Raw genomic sequence first — 20,227 nt, 5'->3', positions numbered from 1 at the left:
TTTGTGAAGGGTCAATTCGATCTTTCTTCGTTCATCTCCCCCCCCCCCAAGTCAGGGTAAACTTCAAAGACGCAGCATTCCAACTCATTGAAATTGACCGGGGTATCTTACCACGGTCCTTAGAAAGAAAACATTTGAGCTACCAACCCTAACCGCTTGGTAGGAACCTATGTCCACTTATCATTTTTTAAAAGGGAAATTGTTACGCACTGTCGTTCAAAGATTCCGAGCTGTCTAAACCCGATGAAAGGAATTATTTCTTTGGGAAAATTTAGGGACCGCTGTCTACGATTGGGCAGGGAAAATTAAGGCATACACTTGAGAAGCAATCAGACTTTAAAGTGATGACCTTAGTCGAAATTCTTTAGTCTGAAAATCTCCCGAAAGAGGAGAGAGAATCTTGACTTCGTTGGAAGCCTAAAGATAATAGTGCTTTCCTCGTTAAACAAGAAATGGACCAGGTGGCCGTCTTGTAAAAAGAAAGACAGTTTTTAGTGCTAGGACGCACAAGTTCTGAAAGAGAACATCAATAAGGAACAGCTTTCTGGGAGAGAGACGGGACAGTGTGAAGACAGAAGTCCGAGGAAAAGAAGGACGAGGTCAGAATAGAAGGACCAAGAAATCCATGAAGGGACAAAGCATAGAGCTTAGGTAAGATGAACTAGGAGACGTCGATATACAGTCAGAAGGAAGGAATGTGATGTACATCAATCGTGGGCATTGCGCTCTTTTTACCTCTCGTTATGATCATGAAATCAATCCAAATTAGACACACCTGTTAACTAATGACATAATCTAACTTGAATTGGAATTGCCGTTATTAGTTTGATCTGATTAAATTTGTTATTTTCTTGTCAAGGGGGCTCGTGTTGCTTTATTTCTTCCAGTATTCTCGCTCAGTTCTCTATTGAAATTATATTCTTCTTTCACTCCCGCCGGGCTATAATATCGATGGGAGGTCATCCTCTAGATAACGCTAGCCAAACCCAATTAACCACCCCTCTTACTAAGAGGGCGACGTTACAAGAGTACATAGACTGAAAAAGTACTGCAGCATAATTGCTTGCAAGAAACATTGTATGTTCATAATTGCTACAGCATATTTGCTTGCCAGAAAAATGAAGCAATATATGTAAATCTAGTTCTGTATAAAAAAAAATTGCAGAAACTTCTGACTTTCGAAGACATTCCATAACAGACACTTAATTTTGCTGGGAATTAATTGGTAGACAGTTCTTTTCATTGAATGCAAAATAGTGCATACGTGACATAACTCATAGCTGTAACTCCACTGAAGAAAGAACTATTAATGTTATATTGTTGGTATTAATTGCATAGTGTGAAATGACTAAAGTAAAGAAAAGCCTGTTTTTGTATTGAAACAGAAAGAGGAACCACGCGAAATATTGCCTACTCAAAATCTGACACGATCAAGTATCAAGGGATGATTGGCCCCGTGTCCCTAAATCTTAGATTGAAACCTGCACCCCAACCATCACCCAACAAATGAAAGCCATCTTAGTACCTACGTAACCTACAACCTTCCTCGGATGCGGCAGGTCGCGGATTTGAACCCAAGACATGTATAAAAAAAATGGTACTAACATCTGCCTGGCTAGGCGCTCAGCATTCAGAGGTTATTGATAAAACTGGTTGGCCTGGTGTCAGGATAATTGACTTGGTGGGACATAATGCTACGTGTCTAGACATCACTATAAACTGCCACACTGCAGACATCGTAGTAATATGACTGAAAAATTGTTAAAGTTACGTTACAAATCCAAAGCACACACACACACACACATACACACGCACACAATGAACTCTGCGAATACATCTTCTTGAGTGTTAGTAAAATGAGTTTTTATCTATCTCGATATTTTTTGTTTTAATCACGAATGTCATGAGATACAGACAGATGGAGAGAGAGGGAAGAAGAAAAACAGTACCTATCCAATCAGCTTAAACTACGGTAATAATTTGTCGGAGCTTAGCTGACAAATATGATTTACTTTAAAAGAACAAATTTAGCACTACTCTTGTAAAACAAAACCAAATCGATTTATTTCAACGTCAGTACTTTATCTGATGAGATGGGATCTATAAAGAACTTTATAAAGAGAATACATTTCTTTTGTTTCTGTGTATACATATGTTACCTTTAGTGTCACCAAGTGTAAATGGATTTTTTGCCTATCAAAATTTTGTTTGTATTTCGATGAATTACGATTTCCAGCACCACTCCTTGTGTATTTTAGGGCAAATATTAAGTTTGAATGAACCATTTATGCATGTAATGCTTTTTGAAGAATTTAGTTTGAAGAGCTTATTTAGTATGGCCCAATGTGTGAAAACAAGATGCTTGTAGGTTAGTTTAAAATAGACACACACATCAATAAAATGCTGAAAAGATTAGTAATTTCGAACATAAATTTTAACAAGTAATAAACACTTTTGCTGCTGACGCAGTGCACCAGTAATCGAACGTATGCTAATTTCCAGGTGGAAAATGTGTTAGTAACATTTATTTATATGCACGAGATAAAGCAAGCGTAATCGGGAGGACGGCTATGACTTAAATCATATCGTCACAACAATGGTTAAATAATATCGTCACAACAATGATTAAATAATATCGTCACAACAATGATTAAATAATATCGTCACAACAATGATTAAATAATATCGTCACAACAATGATTAAATAATATCGTCACAACAATGATTAAATAATATCGTCACAACAATGATTAAATAATATCGTCACAACAATGGTTAAATAATATCGTCACAACAATGATTAAATAATATCGTCACAACAATGATTAAATAATATCGTTACAACAATGATTAAATAATATCGTCACAACAATGATTAAATAATATCGTCACAACAATGAATACGCAAATTATGCCAATAAAAAACATTTAAACATGGAAATAAACATCTTAGGTAGTTGTATACATTTATACAATTTTCTATTTGCAAGATTTTTCGAAATTATTCTTCTTGGAAATTCGTTTCCATCGACAACTCACAGGAAAAATACACAGAATGCCCCCACTAATCATTTAGCAACTTTTGTTTTAAAATTGGCAGTTTTATTTTCTGTTTGCAAACAATCCAAGACAGGACACTCGAGTATATTGGAAAAAGCGATGAAAATTAAGTAAATGTCCGACTTTTCAGTGTCCACGTCATACAGTGAAAACTCCATTAGTGACCCTTTCTCTCTTGTCTTACTATAAACAAAAATCACAGACTGTACAAGATTACCTAATGACTCACAACTATCTGGGAATTCTATTGGTCTACCAGTCATCTAAATTTCTGTCATGCTATACATGATGGAAAGCTGTTGCGCGTGGCCAGTGCGTCTATTGGTCCAGCTTCGCTTTTAGGCTGTGTCAGGTGTCGCATAATGAATCCTCCCTCGATCAGCGTTGTTATTTACTTACAAATGTGCATGGGCCCAAATGCTCCTGATTTATCAGGGATTGCATTTTTATGGCATTCAATAACCTGCCCCGATTTTTACACTTAGAACATAAAGAATTACGGAGAATTTTCAATTCAAATAAATTAATCAGCAGGGTATCTCGCCATAATTGATTTAGGGTCATTATTTGACGGTGTCCGTTCGATAATTTGGACATTATAATATGTCAAGTAGAAAACCCCAAAATGTGGAAATTTCTCAAGGACGAACAGCACTGGTCACGGGTTACATGGGTGGTGGACCGGTTACAGAAGTGGTGGTGGTGGAGTGCTAAATATTCAATTGTTTTTAATTAGTCTCTTTTCTCCGTAAGAGTTGAATCGATCATTATATCTTAAGGATAAAAGCGGTTAATAGCAAACAGAAATTGCGTACGATTTAAAATAATGTATATTATACGATAAAATTGCATAAGATTTAAAATACCGTAAATTATATGATAAAACGACGTCATAGAAGAATATGTTGCATCGGTAGACGATTATTTCTAAATTTATATTTGAATCTGTTGGATTTTGAGGAGTTTGCACAAGTTTGAAAAGATTAAATTATTATGTAATCAACCATACAATGACCATACTATTTTAGAATACTTTTGACTGACCAATACCCATTTTGACTGAACATCGCCTATTCTGACTGATCACCTACAATTCAAACTGACCAATATTTCTCCGGACTAACCAACTCTTTATTTCGTTCAATATTATTAGTTTGACTGACACATATTCTGATCGATAAACACCAATACTGACTGACCAAGAAAAGTTTAGACAAACCAGGACCAATTCTGACAGACTAATAACTATTCCGACTGATCAACATCTATTCTGATTCTCCAACATAAATTTTGACTGACTATCACATATTTTGACTGGCTAACACTTTGATCGATCCACAGTATTGAGACAAAGACACATATTCTGACTGAACAATACTGATTCGGACTGAAGAACGCCCATTCTGATGACCAGCAACTATTAATTTAATCAATACATATTTCACTGATCAATACATGTTCTTATATATGTACACCACTTTGACAAAATATCATCTATTCTGCATGATCATAATTATATTGAACTGACCGACACCTATTCTGAGGTCGTGGGTTCGATCCCCGGTCGAGTCATACCAAAAACTTACAAAAATGGTACTAATAGGTGCCTCACATGGCGCTCAGCATTAAGAGATATTAGGACTGGTCGGCCTGGTGTCAGGAGAATGTGACTGGGTGAGACATGATGCCATATGTCTGCGGCATGATGCCCCAGTGCTATATATTACTATATCTGTCACACTGCAGACATCGTAGTGATATGAATGAAAAATTGTTAAAGCTACGCTAAAAATCCAAAACACACACACACACACACCTATTCTGAGTAACCAACAATATCGTGACTCACCAAAACCTGCTCTGACTGATCAACACCCACTGTTATTGACCAGCATCTTTATGACAGGTCAGCACTGTTCTGACCTACAAACACCAGTCTTGAATGGCTTGCATTTTTTTTTTTCTGGCTTACCATCACATATTCTGATTGGTCAACATCTGTCTCGATAAACCACTGTTTACTGCGACTGACCAATACATATATTAACTTGGCAACACATATTATAACAGTCAAACATTCTGACTAACCAACAACTATTTTGATTGACTAACACATATTTTGACTGAACATACGTATATTAACTGAACAACGTATATACTGAGTGACCAACTCCTATATGAGTGACCAACTCCTATATGACTGACCAATATCAATAGTGACTGACAAACGCGTATTGCAACTAGCAATTACCTGTTTCCCATAGCTTTTTGACATTGTTAATTTCCCAGCATTTATACGTATCTTTGCCCATTTCCATCCTATGTGCCCACCCGTTTTACAGACATCCATCATTATATGGAGCCAAAGTTAAAAAAAATTACAATGTTCAGTACAACTTGTTTTGTCAAGGAACAAACCATTAATGTGTTATGGAAAGGGTGAGGGTCCGCCTGGGATACATGTTATAGTTTATTATTATTATTATTATTATTATTATTATTATTATTATCATCATTATTATTATTATTATTATTTGGCTTGAACCTAATATAGTTTATTTTAAAAAAATTATTATAATATAACGGAAATAATGGATTTTACAAAACGGAAAACTATTTTAATATATTCGTGGCCGGTAATTACCGACAATCCGAGACCCTCCACTCCCGGAAGATAAATGACCATTACCTAAAAACGAGCTTGTATTTCCAGAACAGTTTTTGTTGGTGATCGAATCATAGCATTTTACTCCCTTTCATTAGCTTTAATGACCCAGCATTGTTTTCCTTGCCTGACAATTCATGCATTCTTTTCAAGTATTAATTCTCTCGTCCTCGGCATGGGCAATATTGATCTTTCCAATTCCGGATAAACATATTCTTTTTCTTAACAACTACAATCATTCAATTTTCGATTTAAATCAACAATGGTTTTGGCTTTGCTGTTTAAAAAATGTAACTGGTAATCTCTATTGGATCTAAATATATTCGAAACATCACGTCGCATTTAGAACTTGCGATTTGTTACTTGCTCTCGTACTAAAGTCCAAAATTAAATACCCCCTCATCGTTCCCTCTTAATTCCTTTATTTGCCAGTAAGTATGTAGGTATAGGGTGATAAGTATGTTTGTTAGCTACTATAACAGAACTCCACTTTCTCTCTTCCGTACGTGTGTAAGGCGTTGGGAATAAATGAGAGTTACTATAAGGTATTGGTGTGTGTTAGAATGTACTGTAAGGTATTGGTGTGTGTTAGAATGTACAGGTGGGTTTGAATTTTAATTAGAATGTTAGTAACCATCATAGTATTCGTTCTCTTTGACATCTCCCGTTTTCTTTGTAAGGGTGGGTGTTGAATGGCATAGGTTATTGTTGGATTGTAATTATGTAATTAATTGTAACCATCAAATGACTTTTCTCTTACTCGTTTTGTTTGTAAGGGCACGTGTTGGCTTGTGATAGTGTGATGGGTTGCAAATGAGTGTTTCTTATGGCCATCAAGTAGCTCATGCGACTCCCCTTTTCATCGTCTCTTTTGTTTGCAAGGGTGGTGTTGGATTGTAATTATGTATTTGTGTAATACACATAACTCCTTTTTAATGGTGGATGGTAAGGGTGTTTGCTGGATTGTAGAGGTGACTGTTGGATTGAAATAAGGCTGTCAGTTACCATCACATGGAGCTGCTTTCCCTCTTCGATATATTTGCTAGGATGGGTGTTGGATACTAAGGGTGGATGTTAGATTGTAACTAAATGTGTTAGTGACCATCATATCACTCTCCTCTCTCCAACCCGTTATGTTTATAATATCAGGCTTGGGTTGTCTTGATGTGCTACACTGTAATCATGTGCGATAGTAACCATCATGTAACTCCACCTTCTCTTGTCCGTTTTGTTTGTTGTTTGGAGATGGATTGTAAAGGTGGGTGATGGGTTATAAATATGTGCTGCTCATATTTCCATAGTCCATTTTCTTTGTAAGGGTGGGTGTTGGATTGTAAGTCGAGTTGATGTATGGTAAAGGTTCATGTTGGATTGAATATATGTGCGATAGATGATGTAACCATTATATAATTTTCGTCATTCTTTAGTTTGTGTATGCTTGTGTTTGTGTTTTAGAATGTGTGTTCGTGACCGTTACCAATTGCCTGCCTCCTTCTCTCTTTCTTGTATAGTTAGGCGCTGGATTGCATTAAAAATATTTTTAAAAAACAGTTATTTTTAGGTGGCACGGGGTGTGAGTATTGTGTTAATGTTAATGCATATTTTATATAGATGTGTGAAATTACATTTCCGCAGCAGTGACACAATGTTCAAAAAATTGAATTTTACCTTTGACATATGAAATTGTGATCGTATGATCATGAAATGTCCAAACAACTATCTGATGCAAAATTAGGTTACAAACATTCTTGCATAGAGATCTTAAAAGATATTAATCTAATCCCAAATGGTCATTCAAAATAGACAATGGTCAGTTACATAAGATATTGAACAGTCTGAAGACGTGTTGATCAATGAAAACACTGGTCAGTCAAAATAGGTATTGGTCAGTCTAAATAGGTATTGATTAGTCAAGGTGATTATTTGTCTATTCGTAGTTGTATGTGTTCTACTCTGTTAAAGTGTGTGTGTGTGTGTGTGTGTGTGTGTGAGAGAGAGAGAGAGAGAGAGAGAGAGAGAGAGAGAGAGAGAGAGATTTGGATTTTTAATGTAGATTTAACAATTGTTCAGTCATATCGCTACGATGTCTGTAGTGTGGTAGTTTATAGTGATGTCTAGCACTGGGACATCATGCCGCAGACACGTAGCATGATGTCCCACCCAGTCACATTATTCTGACACCAGGCCGACCAGTCCTAACACTAACCTCTTAATGCTGAGCGCCAAGCGAGGCAGCTGTTAGTACCATTTTTGTAAGTCTTTGGTATGACTCAGCCGGGGGATCGAACCCACGACCTCCCGCATCCGAGGAGGACGCTCAAACCACTAGGCCACCCAAGCGGTCTGTTAATGTGTAATAAACCCTATAATATCAATGACGCTAAATTCGTATGCCATAGATCCTACAGTGCCTTCCTTTATTATTTCCCATGTTATCCGGCACGTCGATTTACATTCAATCGATATAAATTAAGTAAGTATACTTCAGCACGCAGTCAGTTAAGATTTCTATTACATACTATACTCATACCGAAATGCTCCTCTTCAGTTATAACAGTAGTTTTCCAAATATGATATCATCATAATTATAAATGAAACGTATACTGATGGCCGAAATTGTAACGTTTGGCCCTAACTAATCATTACAAATAGTTCATAACAGACGCGAGAATAACACGAGATTGAACGACACGAACCATGGACGTAGACTCTTTGAGGATAAATGGCAAAAATACGCTAAAGTCATATATAATATTATACAGAACTTTATCAAAGCACAAAATAATACTATTGGATGGTTTAAAGACATGAAATTAGTTTTATATTATGTGGAGGACTCAGGTACAATTGCTACTTGCAATCTTTCGCCAATTACCAATGGCTCAAGAACAGAATAAATAACAAACAAACAAACACATGTCTTCAGATGCGGAGCGGAAACAAAATTTGCATAGCAAGAAAAGTACATACGGGCCTTTAAAAACATAAACAATAAAACATCAGTTTGAAAAATATTTAATTTATTTATCCCAAAACTTTCAGATATACCAAGGAACTAATGACTGTACATTATGCAACGAAAACGATTTACTTGACGAATTTTATAGCGTTTTTTTAATTGTCTTTAATTCAAAACTAAAAGAAAAATCTAGCTACAAAATAAATGACATGGGGGCGTAATATATTGATTTTTAACGATTATGTAATTATAACGGTATTGAAATGTTAAACTATGTATGCTTACAAGTGGAGTTATCAATATAATGATAGTGAGAATGTATACAATAGTGCCAAATTTCTCATGTATTATTAATAGTTTATGAACTGAAAACTTGTGTGTTAGACAAAATCTTTGTAATCACCATGTAGCCAATGTTTGATACGAATACATTTTGTTACAGTTACAATGTAACTGCTCAGATTATGATTCAAACGATACAAATTTTTTGCATGATTTTTAAAGTTTTATTATTATGTTAAATAATGTTGGAACCATCACTACAATGATAAAAACAGCATAAGTCCCCTGTAGAAGTTGTTGTTGTGGGGTTTAACGACATTTGTCAGCAAAAGATAAGCTATATATGGCGGACACTATAAATAATGGAGAAAGAACCAGGGAAAATCCCGGGGGAAAAAACCACCGAGCCACGAGAAGCTACTGGCAAGCTTTCTCACATACCCACATTGGCTGAATCCGAGACTCGAACCCACGCAAACAGAGATGAGATGGCAATGATCCGTAACGGTGAGAGCTTTAGACCACTCGGCCACTCGTGTCCCCCAGGCCCCTGTAAATGTGTGCTTTCAATGTTAAACGTGTATTATATTCTTCTGATTTGCTTTTAACCTAATTTGTCATATTCGTCACCTTAGTGAAATAAGTAGTATCTATTGTCTACCATAATGTGTCACATTCGTCACCAGAGTGAAATAATGCGTGTGTGTGTGTGTGTGTGTGTGATTTGGATTTGTAACATAGCTTTAACAGTTTTTCAGTCATATCGCTACGATGTCTGCAGTGTGACAGTTTATAGTGATGTCTAGCACTGGGGCATCATGCCGCAGACACGTAGGACGATGTCCCCCCAGTCACATTATCCTGACACCAGGCCGACCAGTCCTAACACTAACCTCTTAATGCTGAGCGCCAAGCGAGTCAGCTGTTAGTACCATTTGTGTAAGTCTTTGGTATGACTCGGCAGGGGATGGAACCCACGACCTCCCGCATCCGAGGTGGACGCTTTAACCACTAGGCCAAATAAGCGGTGTCAGAGTTAAATAAACGTTATCTGTTGTCTACCATAGTGTGTGATGCATTAACTCAACGGGTTGTTTTTAACTTTAAACACATTATTGCCTATATGGTGCCTAGCATATGTGAGCTAAATGCTTTTCCTAAGTAGGCATTAAAGACAATCGACCCGGGCTAGCATGGGCCGGTATCGAACCTGCGATCCTTGGAATACACTCTACTGAGTTACCGCCTCTCCCTGCATAACAAGGTCCTTGTAAGTGAAAATAGTTATAAACAAACCATCAGATCGAAGTCTAAAGTCACGGAATGGACCGAGGATGTTCCGAGTTATGATATTATGATAACCGTCATTGCATGTACGTGTGATTGGGTACCAAATGATGTCAATTGATTTTCATTACGATGATCTATCGAATGAAATGATTTATTTTTTGTCCCGACATTTCGAAGTTTCTCTTTTCAATCTTTGACTTACCTGAAGATTTTCTTAAATATCGTCATGTTTTTTGTACAATACTATTTTATCTAACACGGTTTAGCATTTATTTGCGATTTTCTGGCGATCCCCCCCCCCCCTTTCACGCTGTTTCACTCCATTTAAATAACTCTGCCGATTTTTGGTAGAAAGACCTCGAGTTATGCTCTTCACTTCAAGTCATAGGTAAAACGAACAGCGCAGAGCCTAATTGCATCATGTATGGCAGAGTTTGGTGCAAGCTATTCGTAATTTGTTGCCATTAAATGATACCATGTAAAAATAAATTTTGCGCTCCAAGTCATCGCGTAAATATTAAGTTAACTTTGAGTTTTAAATAAACTAGTTATCAGTCTTTTGCACAAGAAAACATTCTAAACTCATTCTTTGAACAAGATAATATGCTTTGTACAAGAATGGGTCATAAATTTGTGAACGATCCAGTCAAATATTTATTTAGCAAGTACTGCACTTAACATTTTGTCTAAAGTAAACTAATACGAAATAGACGAAGCCTAAGACGAACGCGTAGGACTGACTTCTTGTGACGGCACCGAATGACACTTGGTACGACACAATGAGATTATGTTGCAGTGTGATACGTAAGCGCGTTTTTCGCTTTAGCAATGGAAACTATCATATACTACTTGATTTTTTTTTAAAGTATAGAGGCCATGCAACTAGTTGAAGTGGCTCCTTGGTACCGGATTCAAAAATCAGTGGGTTGTACCTTAGAATTATTTCCAGACCAGAACGGGACGGATACTGTGGTGTTTGATTTTACCATCACTGCCTCGACACTGAATAGTACTGCAACTAATGTTTTACCGTTAAACAACCAGTCCACAAACATGCATAGCTTCCTCAGCTCTCGGCAGTGTGAAAGTGGGGGTGGGAGTGGAGCAGAGAATCTACCAACTCTTCCTTTATTTGTTTTGCGTCATCTGGTGTATGTCCACATCGATATACAGACGGACGCCAGAGAACGCAAAACAAATAAAGAACATTAGTTGTTACCGCTGCTTCTCCCGAAACGCTTGTGGTATTACAATAGATCATGAACATCCTAAATAAAAATGATGCCCCCAATAACGATTCCTCGCCGCCATGAGACCATCTGTAAAATAGTGTTATATCACGTATTTCCGTCTAAAAGACGCAGAGAGAGGTCATGACACTTGATTTAAGCATATGTCCCTCGGGTTAGTGGATCCAAATGAAAAATGTCGATTGTCTAGAATTCAGTATTGCAAAAGGCTACCATAGCAGCTATCTCATAAAGCTTCGATTCTTCCCTGGCAGCTTGTTGTATTGGCCAAGGAGTTTCATAACGATATTTCTCACATCACGAATCTCAAGATTGCCACTCGCTTCCATGCACTGCATAACTCTATATTGGTTAAACTATGATACCAATCATTAAGACAATGCAAAACAGGGATCACTTATACAGAAGTACCAGTGGGTTATTAAATGAAAATGAACCTATTTCTTTTCTTATGTATCAAATTTCCCAAATCTGAGAATGATATTCGACCCGATCATTACTTTTCTTTTGATATCTCTGAACAAACGAAAAGAAACAAAAGCCCTGCTAAGTGTGAAGATTTTTCGCCGCTGTTTCTCGTGAAGTAATATAATATTTAATCAGATATGCAAGAAAACTTTATTGTTATATTTACATGTATGACACCTACATATTTTATCACACTTTGCTTACTTTATAAGGAAATGGCCAAATGCCCGGTCACGTGACTGTCTTATTGACACTGAAATTTCAATTAAAAACATTACTAAATCAAATTAAAGAATCTGTATGTTAATGATGCTACTGTCATATCAGGTACATATTTTGTTCTGACCATCCTGAAAATTTGCCTTTAGTTGTTAATGAATAAACCATGCAGATCATCAGTCGAAATCTCAGGTTACGGCTTTTTTTTTAATTTAACTAACATAATATTATATTGTTTTAAAATTTTAATCCGCATACATATCGGACAGAGAGCAGTAATCCTTTCAAAGGACTCTTGTCCCTGTTCTTAATAGTATCGATGAATGACTCAGTTCATGCACCAAGTCAAGTAAGTTTATTTGTGACCAGATAAGAAAGCAAACAATCAGTACATCACTACTGAGCTTGTATTACTAACTCTAAGACAACCTTTCAGACAATAGTGTTACACACAAGATGTCTCACTCCCGAGGAAGTAAAACAACTTTTACGTGATTCTGGTTTGTATGGTCCATGTTGTCTATTTCCAAGGACCGCAAGACAGTAGTTGTTGTCAATTGATCATTTTCTTCTAATCGCCTAATGACCACATATGACGAAACTCTAATACTTTCACACTTGCATGGTTTTTGGTGTTTCACATCTGTATGATTCACAAGTATAAATTTCCAAGTCGAATATTAATACTTCACGCCATGCAATAGAAAACACGACCCAAAAATGCAATACAACAACAACGAATTATTCCTAAAATTTATCTCAAATTACTGAACACATTAACATGTCTAGATAATTCCATAATATTAAGAAATTAGAGAGGGTCCAGTTTAGAAACTAGTCTACGATGTCATAAAGTCTCGTGAATAATTACTCGGATTGAGATATATATATATATATATATATATATATATATATATATATATATATAGTGAGAGTGAGAGGGGGAGAGGCATTCGTGCATATGTAAATGTCCTTGGCATAACCAAGCATACCCAGTATGATGCAGTAAATTCCGTTTTGTATCTTCCGATTCACCTTGCTGCTAAGTCGATCAAACTTGCATTAATTTTAATTCGGACAGAAAAAAATAAGTAAAAGATCGATATGACTTAAAGTACTGGCTCATGTACCAAATCATCCTTACAAGCATGTGTCAGCTATTGAATGACATTACACATACACACCCCCCGACCGCAATAAATCTTTTAGATTTGCTTGTGTCATGAGCACACAAAATAGTCTTGTCGATTTTATTTATTCGTCATTATGGACAGACCTTCCGCTCTGCTTGTCAAGTATTGGGGAGATCTATCGTAAATTTCTATATCAATATATCTTTCAAATGTTTTATCAAGTCTTTTCTACTGCAAAAACAAATGTTGCTTGAATGATGCATGGGAGCAAACTTTTTAAGCCGTGTACCTTTATTAAAACAAATACACTTGTCTCTGTTAATCAAATGTGGAAAGGCGACTTGTTCTGATCAATTTCTTACAGGTCCCATCATTTTGTCCAGAGTGATCTGTCTCAACCTGACCGACATAGAAAACGCAATTAGTACTTGTCCAACATAGACAATGGAGTTAACACTTGTCCGACATAGATACTTGAATAGTTACAGCACAGAGCTATCTGATTTGTCGAGCTCTGTTCGGGATAGAATATCATGGATTAGGAGACGGCGATGGGGTGAAGGGGAGGGGGTGGACGTAATGATGCAAAATTCTTGATCTGCAGAATGCATGTGTATCTTTATATAAAGTTCGTCACAATACAAATAGCGTAAGGTGACCCAGATTTTAGTGCATGCTGCTCTTGCTACTATGGACTAGAGGCGAAAATCACAGACCATGATCTGCTGACGCATTATGCGACGAAAAATATGAGTCACGTGTCATTCTTCTCAGTTGGTGAGTATTATATTGGGCTAGACGGTATACAGAAGCCTCCGGAACAGCATGCAATGTACTGGGGTAGCGACTTTGTCCTTGTTTATCAGCATCCATGGTCATCGAGAAAAATGCATCTAATGCATGTCGGGCATCGATTTACAAAAAAAATAATCTTAAATTGTGTTGGTGTTAAATTCCTTCGCAAGAAGAAACCAAACTTGACAAGATCCGGTGCTATTCAAAACCGATCACTTCTATTTAGGCATTATGGACTGAGGACTATATGCACGATTAACTTACATCCGAAACTGAAGAGCTTAATACGTGCCAAACTACGCACCTTGAAATTGAAGATTTGACAACGGAAGTGTTCAAGAAAACTTTCTCAATTTTACGTTATCCAAAAGTATATGTTAATACATTTTGTTTACGAAGAACTGAACTAAGTTTTAAACAACAATCAAGAGATATAGTAGAATGACCTTAGTAAGTTAGAAAAAATAAATGAAGGAATGGAGCCAAATGTCTAGAACTATTTTGTTAATCGTAACAACCAGAAGTGACCTCCGAGTTGTTCCGCGTGTGGGTTAATATCCAAAACTGTATAGTATATCACCATATAGCCGAATCTCTTAGTTAGCAATTATGGGGTAAAGTGGAAAGAAACTGAAATATATTCGGATTACCTCGTCTATTTCTACAATCGGATTGACAGTAGGACTTAACGAGAAGTTGCGAATGAAAACAAGTAATTCGATGTATTCGCAACTTCTCCGTTAATCCTTGTTTCGCAAATAACCGAGATGGTTCGAACGGCACTTAATGGTAGATACCAGCATACGTTTAAAGAATAAACGGTATGCTTGACCTCGAAGTTACGAATGCTCTATAATTTTCATAGATGAAGACACCTGTGCATGTGCTCTTAAGTACATTTGTCGGGGCAGTTTCAAATTAACTTTTCAATCATTTGGACAGTGTCATTTTCTAATGAAGTTTATAAAACTAAAAAATAATCATTTTGTTTACGTGGCAGGTTATTCACTATTTGTACCCATTTTTGTTTGTGATTTGGATTTTTAACATAGTTGTAAAAAATGTTCAGTCATATCGCTAAGAGGACTGCAGTTTGAAAGTTTATAGTGATGTCTAGCATTGGGCCATCATGGTGTCACGGTATACAGTCTTCAAGATGACTGACCTGTTTGGTATACAGTATTCAATATGACAGACCTGGAATATAGTATTCCAAATGACAGACCTGGTATACCATATTCAAGATGACAGACCTGGCATACAGTATTCAAGATGACTGACTTGTATACGGTATTCAATATGACTGAAGTGGTATACATTATTCAAGATGACTGGCCTGGAATATAGTATTCGAGATGACAGACCTGGTATGCAGTATTCCAGATGACAGACCTGGCATACAGTATTCAAGATTATTGCCTTGTATACAGTATTCTAGATGACAGACCTGGTATACAGTATTCAAAATGACTGACTGGTATACAGTATTCAAGACGATAGACCTGGTATACAGTATTCAAGATAACTGACTGATATACAGTATTCAAGATGACTGAACTGGTATACAGTATTTAAGATGAATGACCCGGTATCAAGTATTCGAGATGATAGTCCTTGTATACAGCATTCAAGATGAGAGACCTGGTATACAGTATTCAAGATTATTATAGGCTCATTTTTTCTCCATTAACTTTACATTGTCAGAAACGTGCAATATTACCCGATACTGAACTCGCGTGCAAATACACATATTGCATTCACGTGCATAAAGGAACTACTTTCTATTGTAAACAAACAGTGGACGCAGATGCCAGCACTTTTGATTTGTAAACAAGTCATGTACACTCGCATAGTAGGCGCTTTGCGTTATGGTTATTTAAATTTGTTTCCGAATGAACTAAAGCATATGTTTCGTGGACCGCCACATACCAGCTGATTTGGCACATTCCGCGTTAACTTTGTTGGTACAATGTTCCGGATTTAGGCTAGTTATACAACAGACGCAAGAAAGGGTCCTTACAAATAACATACAAGTGGCAAGTCATATACTGTCTTCTTTAGCTGGTGATAAGAATGGCAAAAATATATACTTACAGTTTTACATCCTGAATTTCCTCAAAATGTACTTTCTTAGTTCTGCAAATCCGAATTACATGAGCCATGTCATAGGTTCTCAATCTTGATTACACATTTCGAAATTGTACTGTAATTTCGATGATAAGTGCACTTACACCCTCCTTACTACATTCAAAATGAAACAAGCATTAAATTCCATAGCGTCTTTCTGATAATTGCAATTAAAAGACTTCACATTTTTCCCACATTATGATTTCAAACATTCAATGACAGAAACAGAAAAACATTTGCAGATGTAAACAAGCTTCTCCCTAGCTTCTTCAATCCGACGTATTTCATGTGGAATTGTCATATATAAATCCAGTCCATAATCACGAAATTTCGTAGAATCGAAAATAGTACCAAAATCTATTCATTTCAGATCAAACGGAAAAATTGTTGCAATGGACATTCATTCACAATATGACCCCAAATTTCAATTTTAACTAGACACGCCACTTTCTTTCGAAAGTTATGTCGAGCGTGCGACTAAGTTCAAATTTAGCTGGGCGGAGGTATGTCCACAGTAATAATGTTGTTGTTGTATAATGATGAATCTGCGCTTGTGTACTTAGTTTGGAATACGGCATACATTCAGTTACTTTGTTTCTTGTAGTGTATTTTGTTTATATTATTAAGCATTAGGTAGAATAAAAAAAAATTAGCATATAATAAAAATGTTACCTCATTTGTATGGGAAAATATGAAGTCGTTTTGTCCGATGGATATAATGCACTCCCAAGGTCCTATTGTCCCATATAAGTGCAGTAACCTATAGTGACTGACTGGTACACAGAATTCAAGATGACAGACATAGTATACAGTATTCAAAATGACTGATTGGTTTACAATATTCAAGATAACTGACCCGGTATACAGTATTCAAAATTACTGACTAGTATACAATATTCAAGATGGCAGATCTGGCATACAGCATTCAAGATGACAGACCTGGTATACACTATTCAAGATAACTGACTGGTATACAGTATTCAAGATGACTGACTGGTGTACAGTATTCAAGATAACCGACCCGGTATACAGTATTCAAGATAACAGACTGGTATACAATATTCAAGATGACAGATCTGGTATACATTATTCAAGATGACTCACTGGTATACACTATTCAAGATGACTGACCAGGTATACAGTATTCAAGATAACAGACTAGTATACAGTATTCAAGATGACTGACTGGTATGGTGGCATCCTACAGTTTTGTGTTTTGCATAGGGTTAGAATTTTAAAGAAAAAGAATTTCCCCCGAGGTTCCTCGCTGGTTTTACTGACTGTTTAAAAAAGACATTTAACATCTTATGTATTGTTCAAAGAACCCATCACTCCCTTTATTTGGGTGTATGATTGATGGGTGTATTATGAGCTATAGAGTATACAGCTTGGCCTTACTTCACTTCAGCTGTGCACCTTTCAAAAAGCTGCTAGCTCCACTTGGTCATTTTCGCTTACTGGACTTCAGAGGTGAATTATAAAAAAAGAGCAGGTAACTCTTCTTACATTTGATATATTTGGTAAATCATCTATTGCACTTTCAGAAGCTGGTATTGTCTAGTTGGGCAAAATTCATTTTCCCAATTAAAAGGTGATAAAAGTTAGTATGCTTTCGACTAATCCAGGCTGATTTTGCTACCACAAGGGAGCAGTCATTTTAGTTAGCAGTGTCCATAAATCATGTACAATATCCATAAGTGCAATATCCAAAGAAGTGTCAGCCACATTACATCAAAGTAGCATATAGGTACGTCAACATTCTCTCAATTATGCATGTTTCAAATGCAAACAACTTCACCTTACATACGTCACTCTCTTAAAAGTACATAATGACTGGTGAGTGCCCCCTGTTATACAGTATTCAAGATGACAGACCCAGTATACAGTATTCAAGATGACAGGCATGGTATACAATATTCAAGATGACAGTCCTGGCATACAGTATTCAAGATGACATACCTAGCATACAGTATACAAGATGACAGACCTGATATACAGTATTCAAGATGACTGACCCGGTATACAGTATTCAATATGACTGAGTGGTATATACTATTCAAGATGACAGACCTGGTATACAGTATTAAAGCTGACTGAGTAGTATAAAGTATCCAAGATACTGATAAGTTATAAAGTATTAAGGGTGACTAAGTGCATTATCCTATTTTCGACCAATGTTAATGCTATACATACAAGGTACATCAAATAAACTAGTTTCAAGACGATAACATATTTTTTATATAATGTAGACTACTGATCAAATAGGTATACGTGCGATGTTCAAATCGCTGAAAATTCTGGTGCTTATCAGATATAGTTTCCTGGAAATTTTATGAATATGCATTCCACTGTTTGACATTAGTCTCTCTCTCTCTCTCTCTCTCTCTCTCTCTCTCTCTCTCTCTCTCTCTCACACACACACACACACACTTCAGACAAATTATTAGATATCTGATGCATATTGTACTAGACTTTATTGTATACCATATCATGTCTGGTGCATTGCATAGTTCTTAATCCCTTGTTATTTTGTCAGTTAATCAATATATATATATATATATATATATATATATATATATATATATATATATATATATATATATATATATATATATATATATATTTATGCATGTATTTCTTCATAATACTTGGATCCTCTAAGTGCAAAGTTTGTATGTTTAAACACGTCTTTTTAGAAGCTGATTTCAAGCCATTATACAACCACTCCTATATGCATTTCACAATTATCCTTCTGGTGGTATATTTTCAATCTTTCAAACAATCTTTAATGTCGTTTCTGACTTCTAACAACGTTCGCGCTTATATCTGGTTGAGCAAATGTTCAAGCATTGAATAGTAATCGCTATGCGACATCTCTGAAGCAGATCGATAAAATACAAATTTCGCTAAGGTCACTATAAACAAACATTATAACCTAAACAAATGACACGTAGATCATAGTATTTTCAAAATCCATGAGAAGATCAACAATGCATTCAGATCCTTACAAAATCGTTTAATAATCAATAAGCACTCCATTGAAACTGGATGGCTGCAATATTAAACCGTCTTTCACAAGTCTGAATAAATAAAAAATGCCTTTCGTTCAGGACTATCAAACGATCAGTTTGCACGAGACTATTTATTGTTCAATACAAACAATCGCATTTAATAATAACTTGTGTTCTGTTATTTCCATTGAGAATTTACTTTTGACGTCATTCCCATATTGATTCCCAGATACAGATCATGCCATAAACTGATGTTGGTTGTTCAAGCTTTTAATGTTGAAAGGCATTCTTAAAATGGATAATCGGATCTACCATTATATTCTGACTGCTCTTTATTGTATTTGCTTTACTTACAGACAGGTGTCAATATAGACTAGCTGTCAATAACTGGTATTATCTTAAATGAAAATTTATCTATTTGCATTACTAGCTTACAAAGATACTTAATCTGTCACTAAATCTGTATTGTCTATAAATAGTTAAACTTCCAAAAAATGCTTTGAAAAATTCCATCAGTCCATCAATAATCAAATATACTGTAAAATATGCACATACGTAAAGTATACATACAGTGGCGTAGCAACCGAGCAAGCGACCCTCTAAGGGATTGTGGGCGCAAGAGTCCAAAAGTCCCATCAAAATAAGTTTCTTTTGTATTCGGATGGGTCCCGTAATTAAGTTTGTCTGGAAATGGAGGGGAGGTAGAATTTCTTGTTCCACTACTGTTTACTTAGACACATAATTATTTATTTTTCATTTACCAACTTATTTACCATCCTACCTTTATCTTACATACCTATCAATCTATCCAATTACCTACTTTGAAATCTAACCGCCTAGCTACCTATATACTATTATGTATATTTCCTTTGTATTATTTGTTGGTTTTTCTCAATGATCATATGCAATATACATTTATATTTTGCACTTTACCGTGTCCAAAATCAAGTTCGCTGTGTACCTGATCT

The sequence above is a fragment of the Sinohyriopsis cumingii genome, chromosome 13 (assembly GCF_028554795.1).
Source record: "Sinohyriopsis cumingii isolate HCF-2022 chromosome 13, ASM2855479v2, whole genome shotgun sequence".
NCBI classification, from domain to species: Eukaryota; Metazoa; Mollusca; class Bivalvia; order Unionida; family Unionidae; genus Sinohyriopsis; species Sinohyriopsis cumingii.
Note: the sequence above shows the minus strand (reverse complement) of the source record.